This window comes from Odocoileus virginianus, chromosome 4 (assembly GCF_023699985.2).
Source record: "Odocoileus virginianus isolate 20LAN1187 ecotype Illinois chromosome 4, Ovbor_1.2, whole genome shotgun sequence".
Lineage (NCBI taxonomy): Eukaryota > Metazoa > Chordata > Mammalia > Artiodactyla > Cervidae > Odocoileus > Odocoileus virginianus.
Window position 1 is genome coordinate 87,176,648 of NC_069677.1, and position 25,169 is coordinate 87,201,816.

The 25,169-nt window shown below is 46.3% G+C and overlaps 1 protein-coding gene across 2 annotated transcripts in view; it reads right to left on the bottom strand.

Annotated features, from left to right (window-relative positions):
* The window catches only part of KCNJ6 (potassium inwardly rectifying channel subfamily J member 6), a 330,242-nt gene that overhangs the window by 18,541 nt on the left and 286,532 nt on the right, over nucleotides 1-25,169 (bottom strand). The window lies entirely within an intron of this gene.

The window sequence follows — 25,169 nt, forward strand, 5'->3', positions numbered from 1 at the left end:
CAGTCCATGGAGTCCCAAGGAGTCAGACATGACTGAGCAACTGAGCAATGACAACCATACACCCTCCCCTTTTATTTTATTTTATTTTTTTTCACACTCCCCTTTTAGTGAAAAAGAAGCCTGAATTCTAACTCAGGTAAGATGGCTCTTTGGGACACTAGTCCACCATCTTCTTGGTTTGCTGGCTTTCCAAATAAAGACAACTCGTCTCTCGATTTACTGGCCTGTTGAGCAGTTCAAGCTTGGACTCGGTAACAGCACCACAACTAAGGAGGTGTGTTTCTCGTCACAGACGTCTAGGGTGCTACTATATGCATGTGCTCTCCTGCAGGGTCCCAGGGAGCAAGGTGAGCGTTCGGGCCCACAGCAGGCAGTGCTTACCTGCGAGGTCACAGGAAGTCATGTGTTCACATGCACACAGGTACACACTCATATGGTCTTGCTTTGTCCACGTTTTGCTCCAGATTCACCTGAGGTCGTGACTGGGATCTGACATTGCTTTCAGAGGCTTTGCCTGAGTCCTACTGGGATTTGAGTGCTCTAGCCACAGACTTAGAATGAAAGTTGACTTATGAACTACACTTAGATGCCCTTAAGCTGGAGGCCATGGATTAGTATTGCTTTCCCACGTCCTTGACACATAGGCCATGACAGTGGTTCCCCAAATAAGGCTGGAAGGGAAACCCGTCCGAGTTGGTACTTTCCCTGGGACTAGTGGAGATGCCTTTCGGCTCCTGCAGTAATATAACAAAGTCCCTCCCCACCTCACCCGCCCTTCCTGCTTACAGACAAGAAAACTTTTTCTAATTTGCACAAAAATGCCATTCGAGATACTGGCAGCCAAGGAGTCAGCAGTGGCTTTCTTTTACATGTGAAAAGGCAGAACAAGGGAAATCCCACCTGTTATCTTAGGAAAGAAAACAAGGCAACAGGCTTGGGGTGAAATAGGGGAATGTCACTGGTGCATTTTCCCACCCCCACAGGTCAAAGAATTCTTTTATGAAACGTCTTAGGAACGGGAAGCGTTCATTCAGCCATCCCTTCAGGGATTTTCCCTCTAGCTCAGTAAGCTCAGTGCTAAAAGCCCATCCTGTTTTTAGGGGCCAACGAAAACTTTTATTTTACTTTAAAGTCAGAAGGAAAAAAAAAAGAGATTTCAGGTAGAAGAAAATATTAATATATTCATCTTTAATAAAGTATAGTACATATTTAATGGACATGAGTTTGAGCAAACTCCAGGAGATAGCGAAGGACAGGGAAGCCTGGGGTGCTGCAGCTTATGGGGTCTCAAAGAGTCAGATTCGACTGAGGGACTGAAGGACAAACAACAGCAACAACATGTTACATATTATCTGTGCATGCATGCTCAGTCGCTCAGTCATGTCTGACTCTTTGCAAGCCCATGGATGGTAGCCCACCAGTCTCCTCTGTCCATGGGAGTCTCCAGGCAAGAGTACTGGAGTGGGTTGCCACGCCCTCCTCCAGGGGGTCTTCCCAACCAAGGGATTGAACCCATGACTCTTGCATTAGAAGCGGATTCTTGACCACTGAGCCACCGGGGAAGCCCTCATTACATATCATATGAAGTAGGTTCTATACATATTACGTCATGTAATTCTATAAAAAATAATCAAACACTTAAAAAATGGAATACAGACACCACAAAGGTGAAGTTCCGTAGGACTCATGATAGTCCTACTGCCTCCTTATGTTCATTCATTCTGGGGAGCAACCAGTCACTCATATATTGTCCATCAGGACAGTTAATAACATGCATTAAGCAATTGCTTTATGTTGAATGCAGTTGGGGTAAGGAGAATAGGACACAAGTATGTTTTACCCAGAAGGGTTCAGATCTACAAAATATTCCCACAGCAGGGCACTGGCTCCTCATGGCTAGAAGAAGAAAATGGTCCTAGGGATCGGGACTTGAGGAGGCAGGGACTAGAGGACTGACCCGCTGCAGCTGGCGGAGTCTGAGCCCGCACAGTCCTCATTTAGCCCTTTGCTCTTCCTCCAAACCGAATGCCACTCTTCTTCAATGTTTTCCTGACTCACCCCTCACCCCCATGCCTCTGAAACAAATTCACAAGGCTCCTAGGACTTGCAAAGCAAAGAACAACAGCATCTTGTTTTGATTTTTCAAAGAACATTTCTATTTGGAGTTACTGACTCCTTAGCTGTGTTTGGGAGTCGTGGGGGAAGGCAGGTGATGGCAGGGTTATATGGGCTCAAAGTGAGACACAGACAGGAAGTCAAAAGGAAAGACGATAAAACAACGATAGCTTTTCTTCCCCTAAAGGAAGCATATGTTTATTTTAACATGACTAGAAAACAGAGACAGGCACATAAAATAATATCCACCCAGATTTTCATTTCTGGTTATGTAAATAGCCAAATGGAACTAGAAATTAAAAATACAATTATTAAAATTAAACTCTATATGTTAAATTTATGTTAAACTCAATCAGCTTCACATCTGATTGGAACTGGCTGAAAAGAGAATTAGAAACTTGAGATACAGGTGTGAAGAAACAATGCAGGAAGCAGCCAAGAGGATGTCCTTGGGAGTGATGGGGAAAGGACCTCTGAAAACCCTCTCCTCCATGAAGGCAACGAGGACATTGGCAGAAATTGACAAGACAAGCTCTTCAAAACTCTGTAAATGAACTTCAGGAGTGTTTGTTCAAGAAAAATGGCGGAACTCAGTAAGAACCCTGAGCCTTGCAAAGTTTCAATGTCTCCCTGCTCAGCTTATGTTAGCCTTAAAAACCAATAGCCTGAGCTTCCCCTGGGGGCTCAGTGGTAAAGAATTCGCCTGCCAATGCAGGAGACATGGGTTTGACCCCTGGTTTGGGAAGACCCCATTTCTGAGGGGCAACTAAGCATGTGAGCCATAGCTGCTGAAGTCTGTGCATTCCAGAGCCCATGGTCTGCAACCAGAGAGGCCACCACAATGAGCAGTCCATGCACTGCACCCAGAGAGTGGCCCCTGCCTGCTCCAACTAGAGAAAAAGCCCGGGCAGCAATGAAGACCCTGCATGGACAACAATTTAAAAAAAAAAAAAAAGCAACAAACCCAGCAGCCAGCAATTGTGGTACCAAAGAGCAGCTAGCAACTCCTGGAGGAGGGGGACAGAATTGGAGCTCTTTCAAAGTCTCATGTTCAGAACTGTCATTATTTGAAGTTTCTAGCTGTTCCCTTGAAAGCCCCATTCACAAAGCATGTCTCTTTTTTTGACCAGGCACAGATCTTGCCCAATGAAAATAAGCCTTTTTCCTTGGGTCATTTGTCAAAAGCAACCAGTGGCTAAATTTTGTACTCCCCTTCCCCCAAATACATACGTTGTTCCAACCCCCAGAAACTCAGATTGTGACTGTATTTGAAGAGAGGGTCTTTAAAGAGGTAATTAAATTAAAATGAAGTCATGTGGGGGTGTCCTAATGCACTGTGACTGGTGTCATTACAGGAAGAGGAGATTAGTTATACAGACAAGGACAGAGGAAAGACTATTTGAGGACACAGGGAGAAGATGGCCACCTTTATCCACAGACTGAGCAGAGAGCAACCAACCTTCCAGCACCTTCATCTTGAATGACCAGCCTCCAGAATTATGAGACAATGATTTTCTGCTGTTTAAGCCTCTGTCTGTGGTGCGTTGTAATGTCAGCCCTAGCAAATGGATGTGCTTATTGAATTTCAGTGGGATAGTCAAATACATTTTCATAGCACCACATTAATAAGATTTTGTTGTTGTTCAGTCATTCAGTCATGTCCGAGTTCTTGCAACCCCATGGACTGCAGCATGCAAAGGCCTCCCTGTCCTTCACTATCCCCCAGAATTTGCTCAAACTCATGTCCATTGAGTCAGTGAAGCCATCCAACCATCTCATCCTCTGTCATCCCCTTCTCCTCCTGCCTTCAATCTTTCCCAGCATCAGAGTTTTTTCTGATGAGTTGGTGTTTTGAATCAGGTGGCCAAAATATTGGAGCTCCACCATCAGTCCTTCCAATGAATATTCAGGTTTGATTTCCTTTAGGGTCAACTGGCTTGATCTCCTTGCAGTCCAAGAGACTCTGAAGAGTCTTCTCCAGCACCACAGTTCAAAAACATCAATTCTTCGGCGTTCAGCCTTCTTTATGGTCCAACTCTCATGTCTGTACATGACTATTGGAAAAACTGTAGTTTTGACTATATGGACCTTTGCCTTGTTTTCAAAGTGATGTCTGTGCTTTTTAATAGGCTGTCTAGGTTTGTTATAGCTTTTCTTCCAAGGAGCAAACCTCTTTTAATTTCATGGATGCGGTCACCATTTGCAATGACTTTGGAGCCCAAGAAAATAAAGTCTGTCACGGTTTCCATTTTTTCCCCATCTATTTGCCATGAAGTGATGGGACCAGATGCCCTGACCTTAGTTTTCTGAATGTTGAGTTTTAAGCCAGCTTTCTCAGTCTCCTCACTACTGAGTGTAAACTAGATAACTAGGGGGAAGCTGCCATATAGCACAGGGAGCTCAGATCTGTGCTCTGTGATAACCTAGAGGGGTGGGATGGGGGTGGGAGGGAGGGAGGATCAAAAGGGAGGGGAGATACGTAAGCATAGAGCTGATCCATGTTGTTGTACCGCAGAAACACAACAGTGTAAAGCAACTCTCCTCCAATTTAAAACAATGACTAAGTGAGATTTAAACAAATGCTCATGGATGCTTTTCCAAGTTTTATTCACATTTTGGTGTCCTAATTCAACTGTAGAAGAGATTTAAAAAAATAACATTAGTGTATTTGCTAACAGTATTAAAAAGTATTTCCAGTGTAAGCCATGAATTTTCATTTCCTTCAGAAAGATCCCTGTCTTACATATTGACGTTGGTCCCAGTCCATTCTTAGAAAAAATGTGATTTTTACTGATGTTGAAAAAATAACCAAATAAAACCAACTAAATGGAGCTGCCAACATTACGTCAGTGTGTGACGATGGAGCCCTTGTGATTTTCAGTGTCACTGAACTCAGTGAAGTGTGACTGACTCTGAGAACAATTTTTCATGGATTTTGTTTTAGGCTTTGGAATGACTGTGGGCAGAGGATGCAGAATTTTATTTGTTTAATAAAGAAAATGAAACATGAAAAACATACAAATATTGGCAACACTGATAAAGGAAAATGGGAATGATAAATGTATATGTACCAAGCAGGTAAATGTTTAGATACTACGTGTCTATGTTCATGTGCTTCCCAGATTGCTCAGTGGTGAAGGATCCACCTGCCAAGCAAGAAACCCCAAGTGGGTCTGACCCCTTGGCTGGGAAGATCTCCTGGAGGAGGGCGTGACTATCTACTTCAGTATTCTTGCCTGGGAAAAGCCATGGACAGGGGAGTCTGTTGGGTACAGTCCATGGGGTCACAAAGAGTCAGACACGACTGACAACAACATCAAATCTATGCATACACAGAAACAATAAAATAAGAGGAGACGTTCCTGAATCCAGAAAAAAAGATTCAATCAGTGTCTGCAGTTGTGTTTGTTTTTCATACAAGAAAGATCACTACATTGTCCTGAGGTAGGTTTCTTAAGTGAGTGAAGTAATCTGTGGAAAATGAGATGCTTCTTTTGTCGAAATGAACAAAACCTGAAAAATCTGACCTCCAAGTTGGGGGTCACAGCCTTTACTCTGGACTGTCTTGCTGTTTGCATTTCTAATTCCTTTTTTTTTTTTTTTGCATTTCTAATTCTTATGCCTGTATTTGTGCTGTTTGCTTTATCTTGAATGCCTTGTCTTTAGCGGCATCCTGCTCGTCTCATCAGAGCCGATTTATTGTCTCCTTTTCCATCTCCTCAGGGACTGACAGGCTTCCCTGGTGGCTCAGCTGGTAAAGAATCCACCTGCAATGCAGGAGACTTGGGTTTGGGAAGATCTCCTGGAGAAGGGAAAGGCTACCCACTCCAGTATTCTGGCCTGGAGAATTCCATGGACTGTATAGTCCTTGGGATCACAAAGAGTAGGTAACAAACGAGCGACTTTCACTTTCACTGGGACTGACTCCTCTTGAATTAGAACTAGGAACCCAGGACTAGCAGGACAGACAGTACGGAGACATCCCCTCCCAGCCTTCTCACAGCTTCTGCAGCTCAGGCTAAGCTTCTGGGTTTCTTGTCGTCCGGTATCCTTGTCGACACCGGTGAATGCCTCGGGGTTTCACTATCTTTTTTATTTGCATACCATTTAGCAAGTTCTTTAATGTAGGAGTTTCCTCCCAAATACCTGTTGTTAAGTGAGGAGGATGGACCTAAGGAACGCTAGAGAAGTGTTGATTAGAAATGTCTGACATGTATCATTAAATTAAAAGATGGCTTGTGGTCCTTAGAAAAGAAAGTGGGAGATTTCTGCTTCCTGCCTTGTGTTAGATTACTTGCGAAGGACTCTCAGTTACAATGCGAACTAGATACCAGAAAATTACAAACACTTTAATTTTATCCAAAATAAGTTCAATTAAAAAGTAAGGGATGGGATTTCTGGTCTTGGTGAAGATGGAGTCAGTTCTGCCTTTCCTTCCTATTGCTTACAGCCAAGACTTCTGGACAAAATACAAAATGCAGCCACCTGCAGACTCTGGAATGTTACCACTGGGGGATGATAAGGGTTTAAAACTCAACTTTCAAAAAACTAAGATCATGGCATCCAGTCCCATCACTTCATGGCAAATAGATGGGGAAACAATGGAAACAGTGACAGATTTTATTTTCTTGGGCTTCAAAATCACAGCACATGGTGACTGCAGCCATGAAATTAAAAGACGTTTGCTCTTTGGAAGAAAAACTATGACAAACCTAGATAGCATATTAAAAAGCAGAGACATTACTTTGCCAACAAAGGTCTGTATACTCAAAGCTGTGTTTTTTCCAGTAGTCATGTATGGATGTGAGAGTTGGACTATAAAGAAAGCTGAGCACTGAAGAATTGATGCTTTTGAACTGTGGTGTTGGAGAAGACTCTTGAGAGTCCCTTGAACTGCAAGGAGATCCAACCAGTCCATCCTAAAGGAGATCAGTCCTGAATATTCATTGGAAGGACTGATGCTGAAGCTGAAGCTCCAATACTTCAGTCACCTGATGCGAAGAACTGAATCATTGGAAAAGACCCTGATGCTGGAAAGATTGAAGACAGGAGGAGAAGGGGGCGAGAGAGGATCAGATGGTTGGATGGCATCACCGACCCAATAGACATGAGTTTGAGCAAGCTCCGGGAGATGGTGAAGGACAGGGAGGCCTGGTGTGCTGCAGTCCATGGGGTCGCAAAGAGTCAGACATGACTGAGTGACTGAATCAGCAATACTGTGTAACATAATATGTGACATACATTATTTTGTACTTATCAAGTACTATATTTTAAAAGGGCTTCCGTGGTGGCACAGACGGTAAAGCATCTGCCTGCAATGCAGGAGACCTGGGTTTGATTAGTAATTCCATTTTTTGTTGTAGTATTAGCCTGCTTATCTAATAATGTGCAAGGGCCCTTCTTGTTCTGTGTTTTCAAAACTGTTTTTTTCCCTTGAAGAATAGCTGATTTACAATGTGTTAGCTTCAAGTGTACCGCAGAGTGATTAAGTTATATGTGTATATATTCTTTTCAAAGTATTCTCCAACGTGGTTTATTACAAGATACTGAATAGTTTCCTGTGCTATAGAGTAGGTCCCTGTTGTTTGTATGAACTTATTCTTTTTATGTAAAGAATTGGAAACAGTAAAAAAGAATTGTGACATAATCTAACCTGTATAATTCTGCTTTGTACTATCATTTATGGGCTTCCCTGTAGCTCAGCTGGTGAAGAATCGGCCTGCAATGCAAGAGACCCTGGTTCAATACCTGGGTCAGGAAGATCCGCTGGAGAAGGGATAGGCTACCCACTCCAGTATTAGTGGGCTTCCCTTGTGGCTCAGCTGGTAAAGAATCTGCCTGCAATGAGGGAGACTTGGGTTCGATCCCTGGGTTGGAAAGATCCGTTGGAGAAGGAAATGGCTACCCACTCTAGGATTCTGGCCCGGAGAATCCCATGCAGTGTACTGTCCATGGAGTCCCAAAGAGTTGGACAGTCATTTAAATGTTTCCAAACATCTGTTGGCTCAAAAGGGCTATAATGATTTTCTTGAAGCTATCCTGTTCTCAGAACTGTTAACCACTATTTTTTCAGGTCAAGTTTATTAAATGCAATCTATGTGCTAAGTCCTAGCCTCAAGGGACTGACAGTCCATCTTTTTATTTCTGTAGCAGTTCGGCCTCAGATATTCTGACTGGGACTTTCGGAAGTGAGGACCCTGGCCTAAAGACCAAGGGCTCATGAAGACCGACAACCGACTGGACGCCTGGGGCTTTGGGAATGTACGGTGGGAGTGGGGAGGGAGGTTTGGTACCGCTGGGGCCTAACCTCCATTCCTGTCTCCTCGGCTCCACGTTCTCGCTGATGGAGTTAAACGGGAAGTGCGTGATTGTGTTTGCCACCTTCCAACTAACTTGTCATGTATTTTTGTTTCCTTGACGGTGAGTCAGAAATTAGGTCTCTGTAGAGTAGAATGCCGCCTACTCGGCCTCCTTGACTGCTTTCTGTGCAAATAAGCCTGGGAGATGCCACCACTGAAAGTCAGCTTAGAGGAGGGCGAGATGAAGTCAGAGACGGGGATGCGATTGTAGGACTTGTGCTCTGAATGGCAGTCTCCATTTCTCTTATTCTGCACTATCGTGTCACTGTCATCCTCATGGAACACTCCGAAGTGGTTGCTCTGAGCTGGGGCTTTCCCAAGGCCTTTACCTTGTCTATTTCATTTAATCCTCATACCAATGCCATGAGCAGGTGCTGTTACACTATTCTTGATCTACAGATGAGGAAACTCAGGAGTGGAGCCCACACATGTCCCATCCCTGGGGAATCTGGCCTCACCATCTCAAGAAAAACAGCTGGACATTGACATCACGTGACGGCATGGAGGCCAGCGGGGTCAGAGGAGGAAGGGTCTCTTGGCGTGTTCTTAGGTCAGGCAAGACTTTGACTGTGCTTGAGAAGGCTGCTGGATTTCTGCCAAATCTTGTCACGTCTAAGTTATTTCCCCAAAGCCCAAAGGGGTAGGTGTGTGTGTGTGTGTATGTGTGTGTATGTGTTTGTGACTTAAAAAAATTATTGCACTTAATTTTTCTACTGAGAAATTCTCTGGTGTGTGTTAGTCGCTCAGTCGTGTCTGACTCTGTAACCCCACGGACTGTAGCCCGCCAGGCTCCTCTGTCCATGGGATTCTCCAGGCAAAAACCCTGGAGTGGGTTGCCATTTCCTTCTCCAGGGGATCTTTCTGACCCAGGGATCGAACCTGGGTCTCCTGCATTGTAGACAGATGCTTTACCGTCTGAGCCAACCTCTGGTTAATCTTCTAAAAGTTGAACTCACTTGGAAGTGAATAGAAACTGCCCATCTTTTTGGCGGTGTTTCCTTCCTTGAGTAAGGCGGTGTTAGAGTGAGGAGTGGAGAAGGAAACAATGCTTGGTGGTGGTGTTGAAGCAAGCCCGAAAGCCAGGAAACCAAGCTGAGGCCCAGATGAGGGATCTAAGAGCCCTGAGCCACCACGGGTCTGGCCCTGCAAGATGGAGATTTAGGAGGCAAAGGCCTATTTTTAGATTCATGGTGACAAATAATGACAAGAGATGTGTCGTACAGAATAGCAATACGATGAAAGCCATCCTCAAGAGAGATCCCTGAAAAAAGCCAGAGGTACTCACTCAGTAGATAGAAAATACATCACAAAGGCCCAGAGAATGTGATTCCAATGAAATAAGATGGATATGAACCACCCTCGCCACTTTGGAATTCTGTAAAGTAAATCTAAATCGCCAGTGCTCAGAAACAGAGAATTAACTGCTGACATTTTGCCTTTTTATTTCAAATACCAGGCTGTATGATGCAATCTTTTCCTTGACTCTTGTTTCTCATTCTAATAAACCTGCACTGAACTAGTGCGGTAATAAAGTTCTCTGAACTAATGTTTATAGGTCTTCGCGTGGAGAATGATATTGGTGATTTACCAAGGCCAGTGTCAAAAAGAAGCAGAATAATCTTGCCGTAATAGTGGTTTTACTTCAGGAGGCTCAGCTAATTGCTGATTACTTAAATAACAAGTCCTGCCTTATGTTCAGGTTAAAAATACCTTCAGTAAACAGTTGTGCTTTTTCTGTTCCTGAAATATTGGACGGCCGGTGAAGGTCATCTTTAGCTGCACAGAAAAATATTGAAATGTGCATTTAGAAAAATTTCTTAAAAAAGACATTCTACATGTGTACTCTGAATTCTGCTTTCACCAAAGTAGCTGACAAATTTCATAAATCAAGTATTGAATTAAGTAATATACATTATTTACTTAGAGTCACTTAGTAACGTGTGACTCTGCCACCGAGTGGACTGTAGCCCGCCAGGACCCTCTGTCCATGGGATTCTCAGGCAAGAATACTGGAGGGGGTCTCCATGCTCCACTCCAGGGGATCTTCCTGACCCAAGAACTGAACCCATGTTTTATGTGTCTCTTGCATTGCAGGCAGTTTCTTTACCCGCTGAGCCACTGAGGAAGCCTGTTTATTATATGCCAGGCATCAGATGCTCTGCATTCGTCAATCAGTAACATATTACAACAACCCTCTTAGGTGGGGGTGATGCTATGATATCTATTTTACATAGAAGCGAACTAAGACAGAGAGGTTAAATAACTTTCGTGGGCCACAGTTTTATGGACTGAACTGTATACCTCTGAAACATCTCTACTGAAGCCTGCACTGTGTTTGGAAATAGGAACTTTAGAGAGGCAGTTAAAGTTAAATGAAGCCATCTAATCCAAAAGAAATGGTGTCCTTTTGGAGGAAGAGACTCCAGAGAGCTTTAGTCTCTTTCCACCTCTGCTCAGAGAGGAGGCCACGTGAGGACACAGCCAGAAGGCAGCTGTCCCCAAGCTGAGAAAGAGGCCCCACCAGAAACTAACCCTCTTGGCTCCTTGCTTTAAAACTTCCAGCTTCCAGAATGGTGAGAAAATAAAATTTCTGTTGGTTAAGCCATTCAATCTTCAGTATTTTCTTATGGCAGCCCTAACAGATTAACACCAGTGGGTCATTAGTGGAACCAGAGCTCTAATTTAAGGAGTCAGTCTCTAGAGCCTATATAGTCAACTGCCACACTGTTATATCTGTTTATTAAAAGAGGGATTATGTGTTCATTGTGATGTTTATAACTCCTCATGCATGCGAGCATGCTCAGTGGTGTCCGATTCTTTGCCACCTCATGGACTGTAGCCCGCCAGGCTCCTCGGTCCATGGGAGTCTCCAGGCAAGAATACTGGAGTGAGTTGCCATTTCCTCCTCCAGGGGATCTTCCCGACCCAGCAATCGAACCTGCCTCTCCTGTGTCTCCTGAATTGGCAGAAGGGTTCTTTACCACTAGCACCACCTGGGAAGTCCTGTAACTCCTATACGTGCCTTGTACTTAAATTTACAAAATAAAATGGAGTGTGGCTGAATCATCATGGCCAGAGGATGCTGCCGTTGGGTGTTGTAACTTAGTTGCCAACAAATACCTACTTGCCATTTATCTTTCCCACTATATCTTCCATTTTTTCCCCCATCAGCTCTCCTAAGCCTGTCCATCTGGAGCACTGGCTACCAGTTCCAGAATGTTGCTTGGAGACGTTAAGAAACCGTGATTCTTTTTGAAAGAAATCATAAGATAGCCTCAAATCAAATCACAAACTGTAGAATTCTTCTTCAACCTCTCCCACTCTGTATGTGTGTCTCTCTTCTCCAGCAGTTCTGGGCTCCCAACAATCTACGCATTTATCACTGGCTCTTTCCTATAAGCACACAAAGCAGTTTGGGAATGATGACACCCATAAGGGGGCTTCCCAGGGGGCACAGTGGTAAAGAATCCGCCTGCCCATGAAGGAGCCATAGGAGATTCGGGTTTGAGCCCTGGGTCAGACAGATCCCCTGGAGGAGGAAACGGCATCCACTCCAGTATTCTTGCCTGGAAAACCCCATGGACAGAGAAGCCCGACGGTATTGCAAAGAGTTGAACATGGCTAAGCGACTGAGCACACACATGCAAGTCTGCTGAGCATTTGTTTGTACAAGACTCAGCCTCCAAAGCAGAGGACCAGATACCCTTCCAGATGAAACAGAAAAAGCCCTGTGACTTGGTGGGAAAGCCCCAGCATGTACCAGTAGAGAGTGAACCAATCAAAGACTGCCAAATGCACTTGAAGGCTAATCAGAATGCTTCCCCACTTCCAAAAATTCTCTAATAGAACACTCGCCAATCAAAGACAGTCTTGACATTTCTACCTTTTACTCTGTAAAACCCATGAATTTCTCTGGGAAGGAAACAGATGGTAGCAAACTATTAATATCCCCTATTATCTGAAGAAACTACTTTTTGTTAATAGTACAGGTGTTCTTTGTACTGTTGAAACCTATGAGGTGAGATTAAAAATCATAATTATTTTAAATCTTAAGCTATTCCCACTACTAAAATCCAAGTACAGAGTTCCAATTTATTGAATTCATCCTTTTTTCTCTGCAGCCATGTTATCTGTTAAAATTTTCCCCCCCTACATTCTTTTTTTAAATTGAAGTATAGTTGCTTTATAAAGAAAGCTGAGGGCTGAATGCTTTTGAAATATGGTGTTGGAGAAGACTCTTGAGAGTCCCTTGGACTGCAAGGAGATCCAACCAGTCCATCCTAAAGGAGATCAGTCCTGGGTGTTCATTGGAAGGACTGATGCTGAAACTGAAACTCCAATACTTTGGCCACCTGATGCGAAGAGCTGACTCATTTGAAAAGACCCTGATGCTGGGAAAGATTGAAGGTGGGAGGAGAAGGGGGCGACAGAGGATAAGATGGTTGGATGGCATCACCGACTGAATGGACATGAGTTTGGGTAAACTTTGGAAGTTGGTGATGGACAGGGAGGCCTGGCATGCTGCAGTCTATGGGGTCTCAAAGAGTCGGACACAACTGAGCGACTGAACTGAACTGATAGTTGCTTTACGATGTTGTGTTAGTGAAAGTCGTTCAGTCGTGTCAGACTTTGTGACCCCATGGACTGTAGACCACCAGGCTTCTCTGTCCATGGGATTCTCAGGCAAGAATACTGGAGTGGGTTGCCATTTTCTTCTTCAGGGTATCTTCCCGAAGCAGGGATCGAACCTGGATCTCCTGCATTGCGGGGGGATTCTTTACTGTCTGAGCCAACTCTCTGCTGTACATTGAAGTGAATCAGCTGTAAGGATACAAATGTCCCCTCCCTCTTGTACCTCTCTCCCTGTTTCATCGCCCCCGAGTCCCTTCCATCCTACTCCCACTTCATCTCATGTAACACAGTGCTGAGCTCCCTGTGTTATACAGCGGCTTCCCACTAGCTAGCTGTTTTACTCATATCTGTGCATTGCCTGCTCAGTTACTCAGCCACGTCCGACTCTTTGCGCCCCCATGGACCGTAGTTCACCAGGCTCCTCTGTCCATGGAATTTTCCATGCAAGAATATAAGAGTGGATTGCCATTTCCTCCTCCAGGGGATCTTCTCAACTTAGGAACTGAACCCATGTCTCTTAGGTCTCCTGCATTGGCAGATGGATTCTTTACCACTGAGCCACGCGTAGTTATGTATACACGTCCATCCTAATCTCTCAGTTCACCCCACCCTCCCCTTCTTCCATGTGCCCACATGCATATTCTGTATGTGTCTCTATTCCCGCCCTGCAAATAGGTCTATCAGTATCATTTTTCTAGATCCCACATATATGTGTAAATGTGACAGCTGCTTTTCTCTTTCTGACTTACTTCACTCTGGGTCCATCCACATCTCTATTTGTTTCTAATTGTATTTCCTTTTAGGATTTGTTTTTGTCATCCATTTCTTAAAAGAAATCTTAAACCTCTTAAATCCTTCAAAAATAAGGTCAGCATAAAAAGATATATTCAGAAAGGTCTCATTCCTACCTCTTCTTTTATCCCATTTCCACCTACTTCCTATGTGTAGCCATGTTCGTTAGTTTCTGCTTCACCTCCTGTTTTCTTTCATAAAATAAGCCAACATAGACATACAGACATTCTTATTTCTCATTTTGACCCTATGGAGAGCATGTATTTCAGGACAGGAAGCTGTATGATGATTTCAGGACAGGAAGCTGTATGATGATTTCCTCCTGCTAGAGTAATTTGGAATCTCTGGATGTGCTTATTTCTTATTATCACAGGATCCATAGGATCCTTAGTGGTACAGTGAAGCTGAACAATAGGGGCTGGAGGTAGACAGGCTCAGTTTGGCATCTGAGTTGCCCAGAGTCTCCTTGTGGCCTGGATAGGCTACTTAGCATCTCTTACTCCTCATCTGTCATAGCTGAGCCAATGATGAGTAGAGATATGAAGGCATCTATAAGAAATCTCAACATGGGGACTTTCCTGGTGGTCCAGTGGCTGAGACATCCCACTCTGCATGCAGGGGGCCCGGGTTCCATCCTTGGTCAAGGAACTAGATCCCCCATGCCACAACCAAGAGCTCACACAGAGCAACAAAAGATTCTGCATGGTGAAATAAAGATCCTGTGTGCCGCAGCTAAGACCTAGTGCAGCCAAATAAATAAAATAAAACAATAAAAAAGAAATTTCAACACGAAAGCCTTAACACAGAGTTCTGCCAAGGACAGCATTGGCAATCCTCTTAGGTCCCTTCCTCCCTCTGGCCAAGTATATAAGCTGATCTTTCTTGTAGAGTTAGCAGCGTTTTGCCCCTTATGCCAAGTGTTTTGTGGCTTGTTGATTTTTTATAAAAGGAATAAAAATCTTACAGAGAGAGATCTGGAAATATCATGCTTCATTTTCCTATGGGTTTACTTGATGCCTTACTATTCTCTGAACATTTCCACATACCCTCTGATGCCTAATATTTGAAGAGTCACTCTTCTCTTCAAAGTGGAAAGTGTTCATGGCTCAGTCGTGTTTGACTCTTTGCGACTCCATGGACTGAAGCCCGCCAGGCTCCTCTGTCCATGGGATTCTCCAGGCAAGAATACTGGAGTGGGTTGCCATTTCCTCCTCCAGACGATCTTCCTGACCATGTCCCCCATTATTCTGCATTTTCCAGGCAATGTCCTTAACTTTTAAGGTCAAGAACCCTTTTGGGAAGCTTATGAAATCCATAGATCCTTTCTTAAGAGTTTGCACATGATCAAGCGCTCTGGAACTGAAGCTGGTGGGATCCCAAGTTCTGACAAAACAAGGGGAAGTGAACGAAAACAAAACAAGAAGACCATTCTGGCTTTAGGGGAAGGTGTGTGTCTGCCGGCGAGGAGGAAGCGGTTTAGGGGAAAACAGAGAAGGGAGGGCTTAGTCAAACTGCACGTGGGTTGTAGGCAGCCCGTGTGCTTTCGCAGTAGCCAGTGCTCACCCCTCGTGTGTGGGTGCTGCGTCATTTCAGTCGTGTCTGACTCTTGGCCATCCCATGAACGGCAGGCTCCTCTGTCCATGGGATTCTCCAGGCAAGAATCCTGGAGTGGGTTGCCATGCCCTTCTCCAGGGGATCTTCCTGACCCAGGGATGGAACCTGGGTCTCCTGCATTGCAGGCAGATTCTTTACCATTTGAGCTACAGGGGAAGTATATGAGATGAAAAACACTGAGGATGAGACTAAGTCTTATGACAACGTAACGTCTGAAGGTGGAGAAGGATGAGCTTGCCCAGAATGTTAGGAGAGAGAGGATGGTTAGAGAGATAGAAAGGCAGGAGAGTGGAGGGCGGAGACGCCAAGGAGAGAAATGTTCAGGAAGGGCAGGTGGTGAACAGTGCCAAAAAAAATGGATTAGAAAAACTGCCCCAAACTGAAAATTATATGTTGGATTTCAGACATGCTGGTCACTGTCAACTCAGTTAGTGAAGTGGGTTGAGAAGTGGCCTTGAAGTGAGGAGGTGGGGTGGGTGAGTGAGTTTAGGAAAGTTTGTCAAGAATCCGACCACAGAGATGAGGAGGGAAGGCAGTTGTTGGCCAGGAACGTGGAACTGAGTAATTTCTTGAAAACGTGGGACACCTGACCGCATTCAAATACTGATGGGAAAGGCTTTGAGCCGGCAGGGCTCGGTTTAAGTTGGAAGAAGAGGTAATCAGTGAACTTAACAATTCTGAGAGATGGATAAAGCTGGGATCTGAAGGTGAAGGGGCCCCTCTGTCCTCACTGTCCTTGGATGTGGGTCCTGATGAATTTGTGATATGGGGATTTCTGTCTTGAAGTTCCTATTCTTTTTGTGAAGTAGGATGTGGGTGGGGGAAGATTTGAAATTTTCTGTGGAGAGCAGGAGAGTGGGTTAATCGGAGAAACAAAGACGGAATGAGACAGGAAGGTAATCATGAATTTATTGAGACTATTTGTTGCTAATATTCCCCCTTCCTAAAAGGGCTCAGAGTTTTATTAGGTGCACCCCACCATGACAGCCCATGAACTTTGGGGTCCCCCTTGGCTTAAGCTTGTTACTACAATCCATTTTCTTAGCCACAGTCATTGATTCCAGGAGGCACAGGTGGTTCATTTAGTGGTTCCTGCAGGATGAACTTAAAGACCATGGTATCAAGTAATGGACAGAGGAGAGTCCCCGATCACGAACGGATGCGCAGACATCCGTCTAGCTCTGCTAGAGTGGAGGAGGGGGGCATCTCGAGGGACAGCTTAGATGCAAATTATCCATGTTTAAAGTGGGAAGTGATTGTTACCTTTTAACTGGCAAATTTAAGGTTTCTTTTTTCCTCCGAGGAAACAAAAACGTAGCTTAAGAGTTAATTTCAGTTCAGTTCAGTTTAGTTGCTCAGTAGTGTCTGACTCTTTGCGACCCCATGAATCGTAGCACGCCAGGCCTCCCTGTCTATCACCAACTCCTGGAGTTTACTCAAACTCATGTCCATCGAGTCGGTGATGCCATCCAGCCGTCTCATCCTCTGTCATCCCCTTCTCCTCCTGCCCCCAATCCCTCCCAGCATCAAGGTCTTTTCAAATGAGTCAACTCTTTGAATGAGGTGGCCAAAGTATTGGAGTTGCAGCTTCAGCATCAGTCCTTCCAATGAACACCCAGGACTGATCTCCTTTAGGCTGGACTGGTTGGATCTCCTTGCAGTCCAAGGGGCTCTCAAGAGTCTTCTCTTTTGAATTGTGGTGTTGGAGTTAATTTCAGTTGCAGAGAAAAGTCAGTTCTCTCTCCGCTTCCTGAGTATTGCCTCTATAAAATTATAAACTCTCCTTGAACATGGTTTTAAAAGTTGGCTTAAAATTCTTAGAACGCCTCCTTCTCAAATAAAACAAAAACTGACATTTATAACTTAAGTGCTTTTGTCTTGGAGGGGAAAAAGCAGAGTCTGAGCCTGAGGATGCATTTTGGTGAGTTTACAAAGCGTAGGAAAGCTTGGGTGATTCTAGGACTCTGCACAGTTCAATGTAAATATCCTATTTCAACTGACTTGAAGGTTCTAGTAAAACCAGACTTCCAAGTTTTGAGTTTGATAATTGGAACAATATAGACACATGGGGGTAGGGTTCAGAGAAATGAAGGATCTTTTTGACTGGTAAAGGATGGATGCTTGTGTGAATGCCCAATCACTTTAGCCATGTCTGACTCTTTGTGACCCTGTGGATGGTGGCCCACCAGGATCCTCTGTCTGTGGGGTTCTCTAGGCAAGAAGACTGGAGTGGGTTTCTGTTTCCTCCTCCAGGGGAACTTCTTGACCCAGGGATTGAACCCGAGTGACCTGCATTGCAGGCAGACTCTTTACCCTCTGAGCCACCTGGGAAGCTCAGAAGGCCTTATAGGCCATTGCTATGGGTCTGTGGGCGCTTGTCCAGTTCGCTGATTCTTTGTTGTTGAAAGCAGGCACTGTGGTTTTGAGAAGACCAAAACTTGCATGAACCACTGCCAATAGTGTTTTGTTGTGATAATCAACAGTTAAAAACGTGGAGGAAAGGGCCTTCCCTGATGGGCGCATGGTTAAGAATCTACCTTGCAATGCAGAGGACATGAGCTGGATCCCTGGTTGGGGAACCAAGATCCCATGTGCCCCAGTGGAGCGGCGAAGCCCGTGCGCTGCGGCTAGAGAGTCCAGAGCAGCGAGGAAGATCCCGCGTGCTGAAACGAAGACCCGACGCAGCCAAATAAATAAATAAAACACGGTGGCAACTCTGGATGATGACCTCACCCCCCCATCTAGGTTTCTGTAAAGCCCCAAACTCAGGAGGAACCACTGCTGCGGGCAGGCAACAGGGGGGCAGGTGATCTTGTCCTGTGAAAATCAATGCAGGGGTCCTAGAGCTCCTACTGTGTGTGGTCCATTGGAGGGGCTCTGCAGCGGCTCCGGCCAGCCAGCTCCTAGGTCCTCATGGCCATGAGGAGGATGGCCTGGGCCTTCGATGTCCTCTTGTCTACACTCTCTCCTGGACGGTCTCACTCACTCATGTAATTTCACGTGGTGCTGGCCTTCAAACCTCCAGCTGGACCTCCAGCTGATTTCCAGGCTCAGGCATTCACCTGCCCACTGGGCATCTTCCCAGTGGTGTCTCTGATGGAATGCCTGCAAGAAGGATCACTTTTCCTCTAAGCCTGCCCCTCACCCCAGCTTTCTGATTCCAGGCACTGGGACCATCACCTGGACCATCACCCGGACAGAATTCTCTCCTCCCCTCCCCCCTGAGCACCTCTGGTTGACGCTGTGATTAGCTCCTCAGTTGTACCCTACTCTTTGCGACCCCATGGACTGCAACCCACCAGACTTCTCTGTCCACGGGGATTCTCCAGGCAAGAATACTGGAGTGGGTTGCCACACCCTCCTCCAGGGGATCTTCCTGACCCAGGGATCAAAGCCAGGTGTCCCGCATTGCAGGTGGATTCTTTGCCAGCTGAGCCAGCAGGGAATTGCTGGGATTCCCTGCTGCTCCGTCCCCTCCTGGCCACCATCCTGACCCAGGTCGTCTCCAGCAGCAAATCTCACCTTCAGCCTCTGTCTCCTCCTGCCAACAGAGTGACCTTGGAACAAAGCAGATCTGATTATGTCTGGGTCCCACTTGTGTGTGCCTGTGTCCTCACACACTTCAGCCGTGTCCGACTCTGTGTTGACCCTATGGACTGTTGTCTGCTAGCCTCCTCTGTCCATGGGATTCTCCAGGCAAGAATACTGCTTAGAGGCTGTCAGTGACTTCCCATCACTCCTGGAATATAATTGCTTCCCTGATTCTTCCAGCAGTCTCTCTGGATCTTTGCTCCCCTTCCCTGACCCCCATCCTCCTCTCATGTGGCTGACTTGAGACTGATCTCGGGGGTCAGGGGGCCTTTCTGGACCCCTGCCTTGAGTTAGGTCTCCCTGTCACTCTTGCCCATCACACCCATGCTTTGAGACACTCACTGCAATTCTTGCTAAAATGGCCCATATTCCCTGATAGGACATAAACGCGGGGACAGCAGGGACCATTCCCATTTTATGTTTCTGGAACCGCGCCTGGAGTGGGACATGGTGAGTGCCCCGTAAAGATCTGGGGAACTGAAGAAGAAAATGACAGCGCATACCCTGCTTTTCTCTCACTGAGAACCCTTCCAGTGTGCTAATTTCAGCTGCAAAGGGAATGCTCTCACCTGGAGAAAATACAGTGTAGTGGGAGGTGCATATACTCAGAGCTAAAATGAGAAGCCCAGGGAGTGTGCCCAAGGGAAGTGGCTGAGGGGCTCTCTCGGGGAAGCCTGGGCCCTGACGACCAGGCAAGAGGGCTTCCAGGGCAGCAGAACCAATGTGCCTTGACAATTCCATCTGTCACTCGCAAACCAGCTCTGGGCTAAGGTGCCGCTGCTGCTGCTGCTAAGTCACTTCAGTTGTGTCTAACTCTGTGCGACCCCACAGACGGCAGTCCACCAGGCTCCTCCGTCCCTGGGATTCTGCAGGCAAGAATACTGGAGTGGGTTGCCATTTCCTTCTCCAATGCATGCATGCATGCTAAGTAGCTTCAGTTGTGTCCGACTCTGTGTGACTCCATGGACAGCAGTCCACCAGGCTCCTCTATCCACAGGATTCTTGAGGCAAGAATACTGGAGTGGGTTGCCATTTCCTTCTCTGGGCTAAGATGCTACCATTGAAAACTAGACACGTCAACAAAGGCTCGATCTGGCACCTTGTGGGTATTGTTGGCGTCCCAGTGGGTGGTGACCTAGGTCTCTAGAGCGGCCCTTGCCACAAATTTGCACCTAAATAGTTGTTTAGAAAGCTGAAAGTAAAGAGAAGGTGACACTGTTACTAGAGAGAGAGAATACCAACTCATTTGCACTTGATTTGGCCGAGAGTACAAAGCCAGTGGGCTTCCCAGGTGGCGCTAGTGGTGATGAACCTGCCAATGTAGGAGACGGGGGAGACGGGGTTAGATCCCTGGGTCACGAAGATCCCCTGGAGGAGGGCATGGCAACCCAGCCCAGTATTCTTGCCGGAGAATCAATCCCATGGACAGAGGAGCCTGGAGGGATGCAGTCCGCAGGGTCGCAGAAGAGCTGGATATGACTGAAGTGACTTAGCATGCATGCAAGCACAAAGCCAGTGACACCTATCTAAATGACTTTCAGTGGCCCAATCTGAGGTTTGTCCCTGCCTGTGAGAGGCATGTGTACAACCCCTGATCAGTTTTAGTAATGGGGTGATTCATGCGCAGGAAAGGAGCCGAATGTGGCGACCTCCTGACTCCCCTTTAGCTCTGTGAATCAGTCTGATGTTTCAGGAGTACACAGAAATTGGAGCTCCTTCCCTGAAAGATTATGTGTAGCTTGAGCCTGGCCTGACTATAGTTCACTTTTATTGCCTTTTCCTAATTGTTTATGTTTTTCATTAATTTTACACCTCAAGAGTCACATTTCATCAATTTGCAGAGACGCACCTTCCATGTTCTCAGAGGACCCGTCTGTCCTTTGCCTTGTTAATAACCTGTCAAAAGGAAATGCCTGGAGACAGAAAAACACGGCATGATCTTACTTACGTGTGGAGTTAAAGAAAAACATGAGCCACCAAACTCATAGGAAAAATAGATCAGATTTGTGGTTTTCAGAGGTGGGGGAGGGGGGAGTGGGTGGAAGATGGTTCAAAGTTACAACCTTCCAGTTATAAGAGAAACAAGTCCTAGGGTTGTAAGGTAGGATATGATGAGGATAGCTAACATCAGCATAGGGTAGATTTTTCAAATTGTTAAGAGAATAGATCCTAAGAGCTCATTACGAAGAAAACAGTTATCTTTCTTTTTTTGGTATCTGTAAGTGATGATGGATGTTAACTAAACCAATTGTGGTAATATTGTTTCACAAGACATATAAGTCAGGTCATGTGTCTTAAACTTCCACCGTGCTGCATGTCAGTCATAGCTCAATAAAATGGAAGGAAAGAAAGGAAATGTTTTGAGCGTGTTTGAAATTCTTCTTAAGGTTAAGGGCATACCTGCAAAACAATAGCCACACTTCCTGCCCTCCCTCCTTCCCTCAAAGTCAGTTTTCTGAAAGACTCAAAGGTGCCTGTCCTCCTGGGGGAAGGCAAGGGCTGGACAACAGAAGTGGCAATCTTGAGGTGTGAGAAACGCCAAGAAAGCAGGTGTGTTTTTCTTTAAAAATAACAGAACAGATCCTAAAGGACTTTTCTTTTAAAACCATGAGCAATAGATTTTTAAAAGCGAACAAAACCCCCCCTTTACAGCCTGACTTAGAAATCTAGAGCTGTTCTTGTGATCTGTTGGAATTTCTTCTTTCTTCGGCTGACAGTGAACTGTGAATGCACTTAGGTCACTTCTGCTTACATGATTCCATCCTGCATTCTTTCTTCAAATTTGGATTCTTTCCCGACACGTGGAAAGTTTGGTTTGGTGTGTTTCACGTGAGGCAAGTCTTCTAAATGAACACATCCCCATAAACATGCGTCAGCTCGTTAGAAAGGAGAGGCTGCTGAGGCTAAATTCATGTTCAAGTCTTGATTCCAAGTACATAAGTCAACTGATCTCTACATTGCTCATTCCAAACCATTTATGGTGAGCAACATAACCCAGGAGGGTCTGATGTTGCAAATACAGGGTTTTGATGTTAAAGGAGAATCAAATATTTCTAAGGAGGGAATGGGAACAGCAACTTGGTGTGGCCAGGTAAACCCTCCCCACGCTTCCATCCTTTGGCCCCAAATCCCCGCCCAGGATCCAGATTCTAGCCTGCCTGAGCTCCGGGCAGTGACAGAACCGTCCCATTGGTTTCTACCCACCTCTCCTGGCTAATATTATCCTGGCGTGATCCTGTGTCCTGGGAGCCTCATCATTTACTTGACTCTGCCTTTTAAGGCAAGAAGGACCCGAACAACGACACTGTGTTCCTCCTCGGGCTAATCTCTGCCATCTCATCTCACCGAGGCCGGGATGTTCTGGCCGGTGTCCCTGGAGATGCTGAGCAGAGTTCCAGGGAGTTGGGAACAGGAGGTGCCGAGATGCTGGGTCATGGTGTGTCTGCAGTCAGCGCCGACTCCCGGTGACAGCGGCCCTTACCCAGCGTGGCGGAGACTGTGCGTCTGGGTCAAGATTGAAGGGAAGGGGTTCCCCTCCTCTGTCCCAGTGGGAGGAAGACAAGTCTTCCATCACATGGAATAAGACTCGGGTCTCTAGTCCAGCACTGAGCTCTTAACCTGTTCCCAGCTGAGGGCACCGCCTGTTAAGCCCAGGCTGTTATGTGATGCTTGTCGTATCCTTGATGTACCAGTGATTCTTTTCAGCTCATTCCCTTGGATCCTTTGAATTTTTTTTTTTTTTGGGGGGTGGCATCTTCTTAAGAGTGTTCTGTTGAGTTTAAAGACCTGGCCGAGGGGTGTGCATGCTTTCAGGATCAGGGCTGGCTGGAGGGGCAGAACACTGGCTGCTTCGTGGCTGGGTTCTGAGTTAACGGATGAACCGTGTCTTTTCTACGTCCTGATTCTTCGACATTTGGGGTCTTGGTGATTCTGGAGGGACTGCCCCTTCTAGGTTTTGCAGTCTTGTCCACCGATAGTGAACAGCTTGCCTGAGAGAGATTTTAAATGCAAACTGACCAGTTCAGAGCCCCCACCCCTGACCGCCTCCTCTCTGAGACTTTCACGCTCTCAGGCCCTTGTTCACCGGCCCGCATCCCTCCCGAGGGCCCCGTACCAATCAGGGATGGCTTCTGGGCCCAGAGTCCACTGAAATCATCCAGACTGGCCCATCTGGGGCCTGCCTCGCCCCTCCTATAAACAGGGATAAAGGAGACCTCCTTCAGAATGGAGCCAGGAAGCCCTGAAACTTCCAGACTCGGCAGGAAGCAAGGTTTCCCTTTGACCCCGCGACATGAGCCACCCACTGCATAGCCAGCGACAGGCCCCACGTCCTCCCCAGTCTCCTCCTTTCACCCCCCTCCTCTGTTCTCTGGACTTGCGTGTGCTTCACCATAGTTTGCTCTCCCGAATTGCAATTTTCTGCTCTTCTCAAATAAAATCATTTTGCCGATAAAACACATGATTCTTTCTTTCTTTCTTTCTTTTTTTTCTTTATTAAGGTGCACACTCCCATGGAAATCACAGCAAAAGCTTTTGCTACAGTTTCCCTCTCCCTGGTCAATGCTAGGGGTACCCATACCCACCCCTCCTGACGTGGCGTGCCCCCTCCTCCTGGGATCTGCAGCGAGTCCTCTTTGCAATCATCACTTGGTCTATTGGGCCCCCCTGGTGGCTCAGAGGTAAAGAACCCCACAGGTGCTCTTGAGATGGTCCTGGGGGGACCTTGAGACAGTCCTGGGGGGATCTTGAGACGGTCCTGGGGGGATCTTGAGACAGTCCTGGGGGGATCTTGAGAGAGTCATGGGGGGAATCTTGAGACAGTCATGGGGGAGATCTTGGGACAGTCATGGGGGTGATCTTGAGACAGTCCTGGGGGGGCTCTTGAGATGGTCCTGGGGGGATCTTGAGACACTCCTGGGGGGGATATGTCAGGAGCTTGCTGGGGAGGCAGCTTTGAGTGTGACCTCTGCCATTCTCTTTCAAGAATTAAAATGCTCCCCAGAGGAGCTAGGACTCGGGGAACAAGGGCTGGAAGGGCTCACAGGGGAAGAGCTTGCTGAGAAGATGGAGGCTGGCACGGCCGAGGCCAGGCTGCTCTGTGGAGTTTGGGGCTGCTGTCTGGCAAGTAGCCGGTTCCCTGATCAGACCTCTGTCAGCTGCTTGCGGAGCTCTTAGGGTGGTCCTCAGGGGAGCTGGAGGGTGGGGGGCAAGCCGGCCAGCCTTTCCTCTAGGAAGTGTTCATGCACTCACATGGTGGGCATCCACCTGCAGAACCGGTCCATGGCCTCAAAGGGATGAATGTCATCTGGCCAATCTTTAAATTAGGAGGTGAAAACCAGAAGAGATTTATTTTCCTTTCTGGATCCCCTAACTTCACACCTGTAGCATTTTCTGCTAACCAGATCGTCAGTCGGCGCACATTTACCACGACTGCTCTTAGAATGCGTGTGTGCACTCAGGCGCTTCAGTCATGTCCGACTCTTTGTGACCCCATGGACGGGAGCCTGCCAGGCTCCTCTGTCCAGGGATTCTCCAGGCAAGAATACTGGACTGGGTTGCCATGTCCTCCTCCAGGGGATCTTCCTGACCCAGGGATTCAACCCGGGTCTTCTGAATCTCCTGCTTTACAGGCAGATTCTTTACCTCTGAGCCCAGGAAGCCCGATTTTAGACTAGAGGGTCTCAATTTCACTGTGCTGAGTCCTGGACTGTAGATGTCAGGGACCTTTCTCAGCCTGACAAGATGATGAAAGTCAACTACCTTCCCTGTTTCTTGTAATTTCTCAGCCACATTCTATTAGATTTATTACACTGGGGTTAAAAATTTTTTTTTAAAAAAAGAACTGGGAATATTAAAACAACTGTGTCTCTTTTCCCTCCCCTTGACTTCTACTTAATTTTTGCAATTAAAGTGTCTTCCACCACATGGAAGAGACCTGAGAAGTGTTGAGCCAAGGCGTCCTAGCACTTAGATTTCCAGGAGGAGGATGGGATGGCTCTTTCCCTCCGGCAGACACCTGCCCCCTCAGTTTCTACTAATTGTTCAATCTTGTTCCATAGAATCCAC